This window comes from Passer montanus, unplaced genomic scaffold (genome assembly GCF_014805655.1).
Source record: "Passer montanus isolate IOZ18808 unplaced genomic scaffold, ASM1480565v1 scaffold5, whole genome shotgun sequence".
Taxonomy (NCBI): Eukaryota; Metazoa; Chordata; class Aves; order Passeriformes; family Passeridae; genus Passer; species Passer montanus.
The window spans coordinates 3411909-3418196 of NW_024369929.1; positions in this window are offsets into that span (position 1 = coordinate 3411909).

The following is a 6288-nucleotide window of genomic DNA, read 5'->3' on the forward strand; positions in this document are numbered from 1 at the left end:
GCGGAGGCAGCGGCGGGAGCAGCGGCGGCCGCCGGCGCTGCGGGCTCGGCCTCGTGTGCGAGCAGGGCGAGGGGCCCGGCCCGAGGCCGCCCTGCACCGGACAGCGCCCCGAGCCGCCCCGCTCCTGCCGCCGGGGCCTGAGGGCGAAATCGCTCCCACCTGGGCTTTGTGCGGCAGCGGCACCGGAGCCTCCCCCTTGCTCTGTGTGCTCCCGTCCAGCGGCGCAGCAAGGGCTGGGCTGGGTCTCAGGTCTGTGCAGAAGGCATCTTGAATGTTTATTTTTTAGGGTTTTTTTCCCCCTCACAGCAAACCATAATCAAGTCTCAGGTGCAGCATCCCCAGTAGCAGAAATATATGAGGCTTCTAATTGTAAAAACTTCCCAGCCCTGCTGCTGCTGCCAACGGGGTCCAGCGTGGCAGGGCTGCCCACAGCACCTGGAGCCACTTTTCTGCAGAAGGGAAATCGCAGCAATTAGGTATCAGCTGTAAACAGCTTGGCCTGCTCATGAAAAACACACAAACAGAACCCAAACCCCAGGTAATCATCTCACTATACTGCAGGAGAGTTTAGGCAGTAAAACTATGCCAAGATTCACATGTTTGTAGCATCATAATCTGCTAAAATAGTAATTTTTTTTTAATGCAAGAATTGGTACATGCAGTCTACATATCTGTAATTCAGGGAAAAAAAAAAAAAAAACCTCAACCCGAACATCACATGTACACCAGGCTTCAGACTTTGTATTAGAGGCTCTTTTATTTCAGGAACTTTTCTTAGCATTAGTTTCCTGGGGACGTAGTAGTGAGGAAGGGTGCCTTGAGAGGAAAGTGTCAGAGTAGGTCCCCTCTTTTCATAAAATATAAAACTCTTTTCATAAAACAGAAGAACACAAAACACTTACTGTAAAAAGAACACAAAAAAGCTTGCTGCTTTCAGCTTAATTCACTGTCTGTGTCATACAACATCATAGGATAACAGCTGCTGTCACCCCACCATGGCTGAAATACTGCTCCAGCACATGTGCAACCCATATTTTAATCAGACAAAAGCACCTGACAAAACTCTACACTGAATTTGCTGAACTGTTTTGCTGAAAGTTTTTAGTCAAATGCAGAATTGTACTACATTAACACTGCTCATAATCAAAAGAAGAGTTAGCTTGCAATGACATAGTTAGACTGGGCCTGATAACACATTCCCAACTGATACTCCCAAATTCACTGCTGGCACAAGTGTGCCACCTCCCTTCTGAAAGCCCAGGCAGGACAGATAAATGAAGGCAGGTGGGAATGTATGGTTATAGATCACACTGACTTTTTGTTTATACCAGTTCACACTAAAACTAACGTCCACTTGTATTTATTTATGTAGAACTATTTGCTGTCCAACATTGGAAACATTACTTCAACATGCCCCTTTCAAAGTCAAGGAAGAGTCTGTGTTCCAATGTTCTGCCAAATAAGGTGAAAGGTTGTAGCAAAAAGAAGCAAAACCAAAGCCCAGATGCAAACTGAACCTCTGCAGTCTCCATGATTAAGTAGCTCATTCTCCATCAAGGCAGAAATGCTTTAGGTTATTCAACAGCAGGACAATTAGAAACCTTAATAAATGCATTTAAACCTCTGTCTGGGTGCTCTCATTCAGGAACAAGACAACCCTAGGGCTTGGAGAAATTAGGACACATTACACTGGGGTGTGAATTTACATCTCACTAACTCCCTGTGCTGATACTATTGAAAGTGTTGCGTACAAAGCAATTTACCTTCATTTCCAAGGACTTTCTGACTTGTATGTAAAAATAAAAAATTAATAATCCACATTTGTGGGTAACCCAGAGGAGGATCTGGCACTGCAAACCCACATGCTCGCTGCTGTCCATGAACCTCACATGTGGGTAAACTCTCAGGTAATCAATTCTTCCACAGCTTCCAATATGGCCAACTAAGGCTACCAGAAAAAAATTATTTTGGCTTCCAGTTTGAATCCACTTTGGACTTTGAATTGCTTTTTGTCGCTTCAATATTTGTGGACATTCGGATGTAGATAGATACTGTTCAAGATGTGAATTAGCTCTGGATACACTTCTTAGTTTTCTTTGAAGAGTCTTAGTTGCTGGATTTGTTTGAGAAGTACTTGAGAGCAATTTGGGAAGTAGTATTGTCCCTAATTAAAGTTATTTTGCTGAAGAGACCTTTTTGGTATACCTCCATTGGTATTTTTCAGTGCCAGATCACTGCATGCAAATGGGATGTGGTACTGACATTTCTTCCAGAAATGTGGCCACAAAAGCTTCGGAATAGCCGTGTTTATATGGGAACACTATAAACTACTAATTTTAAATTTACCAAATAATTTGTTTCCCAAAGGCAGCCAGAAGGGCACTGCATATCAGACCTTATTATTAGCCTGTTCAAACCCATCAAACCCAGAAGCCAGTATGATAATGATGCCACTTTCACCATAACTGCCAGCCTTTAATGGCTCCCAGCACTTCAGAAAGCAGCTTCATACTCAGGACTGTGTCAGTGGATAGAAGTTCATATTTATTCCACCTCACTTTGCACTGCAGTGAATTTCATGCATCTGTCTCTTCAACTGTTATTTGAGATGAAGCAAATGGCATTTTCAAGTATGACAGAATTGGAAAAGGAGCAAAGAGAAGTAAATCCACAGTTACAGCACAGCCTCTCTTGCCATTACGAAGGTGCCCTACAGGGTACAGATACTGAAAGCATGTCCAAGGGCCCTGCCACTGCCACTTACACCCAGCATGGCTCAGATCTGCATCCCTTACACGAGCTCGTGATTTGAAGCAGCCTCTCTGTGTGTGCAGCTTTAAGGACTTATTAACAAACCAGGCTGTCCCACACAACATGCATCTTAAAGATGTAGTGGAAATTGGTCAAATGTGGTAACAGTCCTGAAGAATAGACTGCAAACTTTATCTACACATACACACAAAATGAGAAACCCCCACAAAACTTAACATATCTCCTCCCATATCGAACCTTCACCATTCATCTTGATATCTTGACTTAAAATAGATTTATTATTCTATTATTTAATAAGTAATTTCTCAGCCATTTGGATGTTGTTGCATCCCTATAACACCAGCTGTAGCAATTCCACTTCCTTTGTCCACCCTGATGATTCCTCAAAGGGAATCAAGTATCCAGACCACAACATCCAGGATAAGTTCAATTGAAGCATATAATAATTTCTTGGCACACATATAAAAAAATTAATTCTCTTTTTCCATGGCTACATTTTGCCCTGTTCTAAAAATAACTTGTAAGGCACTCCAACATACTTTATCTCAGTTCACCAGGAACCATCCCCAATATATCCAATTTTTACAGAGGTAATGAAATTGGTTTATGGATATAATTACCTAAATATGAAGTCTGTATCATTGGCAGAACTGAAGAGCAACTTATTCTCACATGCCAACTTCTAAGCATGTAAAGATATTTGAGTCCAAAGGCAACAGAAGCTGGTATTTCAGTACATTTAAAAAGAAATTTACATTTTCTTGCACTTGACAGTCAATCTTCCTTAAGTTTATCTTCCAAAAAGTTGTACTGGGCAGGGACAGAAAGGAGGGCATGACAGAAAATAATAAAGATTTCTTTATCTGTACACTACATGCACTTGCAATCAACATCTTGCAGGAAGTTTCCTGCTTTACTAGCCTTAGGCTTCGAAAATATAAAAGCCCCCTCACAGTAGCAGATACCAAAATGTGTAAAAGACAAGACAATGCCTGCCATTGCCCACCAGTGTGAGAAGGGATCATAGATAAATCTGTACACTTAAAACCTTAGGGTGGCACTGCTATCTTTGGTACTACTTTGCTTCCTGATGACTCTACAATTTTCTTAAAATAGGATGACTGCCTCTGACAGACTTGTAGTTAATCAATGAACCTCAAAAATAAAAATCCTCTTCCCACCTCCCTACTTTTATACTAATAAAACTATCCACTGTGTTCTCAATTGGCAAATCAGCTATATGATGACACTCCCAGTTCCACCTTTTACAGCAATTTTTCTGTGGAAGTGAATGAAGAGCTCACAAAGCACAGCAATTCTGTGTGCAAAAATAGTATGAATAAAAACTTTAAAAATTACTGTGAGGATCAGCAGACTTTGACTAAGCCCTGCTCCTGTGCTTGAAACCTAATTGCCTATTTATGAAAGCTTTTAAAAGGATATATTAAAACAAGAGCATCTACCTCACAATCATCAAGAGCCCTGCAATGAAACAATGCCTGGACAAAGCCTGCTTCCAAGAGGTAACACAAATAAGGGGAACTGTCACACCTCCACTGCAGCCTGCAAAACACACAGAGAATCACACACAGAATGACTGGGTTGGAAGAGACCTTCGAGATCATAGAGTCCAACCCATGCCCTAAACACCTCAACTAAACCACGGCAGCAAGTGCCATATCACTCCTCAACTAAACCACGGCACCAAGTGCCATATCCAGTCTCTTTTTGAACACATCTGGGGATGGTGACTCCACCACCTCTCCAGGCAGGCAACGGCAGCAAGTGCCATATCCAGTCTTTTTTTGAACACATCTGGGGATGGTGACTCCACCACCTCTCCAGGCAGGCAATTCCAATATTTTATCACTTTTTCTGTGAAAAACTTCTTCCTAGAATCTAACCTATATTTCCCTTGATGCAGCTTGGGACTGTGACCTCTCATTCTGACATTTGCTGCCTGGAGAAAGAGACCAACCCCAGCTGACCACAGCCACCCTTCAGGTGAGCAGACAGTGATAAGGGCACCCCTGAGTCTCCTTTTCTCCAGGCTAAACACTCCCAGCTCCCTCAGTGGTTCCTCTCAGGGTTTGTGTTCCAAGCCCCTCTCCAGCCTTGTTGCCTCCTGAGGATGTGCTCAACATCCTTCCCAAACTGAGGCACCCACCCTATCCTTGGAGGATGATTGTGCACAGAGGAACCATTCTCTCATTTTTCTCTTAAAGGACTTGGAGTTATATGTGGATCCCTGAATATCTCAGCTTTTCTGCACCACCTATGAATTCAAACCTATGAATTGGTTTGTTACCCCAACCAGTCACGGACCTGAAGGAGACAGAGAAAAGTACCTGCCACGACTTCACAGCCATTACTGTGGTTCCTCACGTTTTTATGTAGAGGATAATCACAGATCAGTTGGTTTCACAAAAATAGCATCCTTTAACAACATAATCTAAGCATATACACAGCCATAGGAACTATTTCTGTATGCAAGCCAAAAGGATTTTAAATAAGAAAGCTTTGCAGATAAATAATGCAAGAAACCTCAATTTTCATGCTTTAACCTGAAAATAGTGTGTGTCTGCTCTTCAGAAACACCTACCTTGGAATGGCTTCCTCCACGTGAGTGTCCTGGAGTGCTACAGACACCACTGAAATCTGCATCATTGCTCTGCATTTTATGACTGCTTGAAAGTTCACACTGGGTACATGTGATTGGATCTGAAAAGCAGATTGCCCTGTGGTTTTACAAAAGGCAAGCTAGAACTCCTATTTTTAAAAATGAGACCGATTTCTTTCCCAGATGATCACCTTTGGCCTGGGAGAAAATGTAATCCCTGCAAAAAAACCCCAAGGAGCATAAAACAAAGAAGTACCTGGTATTTTCTGTCCAAGCCTTAGCAAAAATAAAACTATTTTAATCAGGACTTCAATCTAAGAAACTAAAACATAGAAAAAATATATATCCAATATTATACAAGAAGTTTTAGACAGCAGGTTTTTTGGTGCATTAAATAATATCACTTTTCTTCTGTAAAATTTTAAAATGTGCAACACTTTTGTATACAAAGTAACAAGTAATAGTGATCAGGTTCCTTATTGATCCCATTGCCAAGAGAAAAAAAAAGTGTAGAATTAGCCAGTTCATACTGTCTTTTAAAATGGCTAGACTTTACAGAGCTAGAATCTACTAGGTAAAATATTTTCACCTGTAGAAATTAAGTAGCTGAAATTCCCAAATAAAAACTTAACAGAATCACTTTTATTATTGTTCATAATCAACCTTTTAGCTAAGCCGCTAAAATCCAGATGTAATTTTAAATGAAGAATCATTTTATGCATTTGCAAGTAGGTTTTTATTTCCTTTACTGAAAGACAAGTGAGTTACATTTTTAAAATTAGAAGTCAAAGACTCAGTTTTCTGAGAAAAACACCTCCTAACGTCTTACATGATTCACAAAATAAAATTTCCATAAATTAATTTGTTTGATTTACAGGTAAGTAATTTAAAGTATT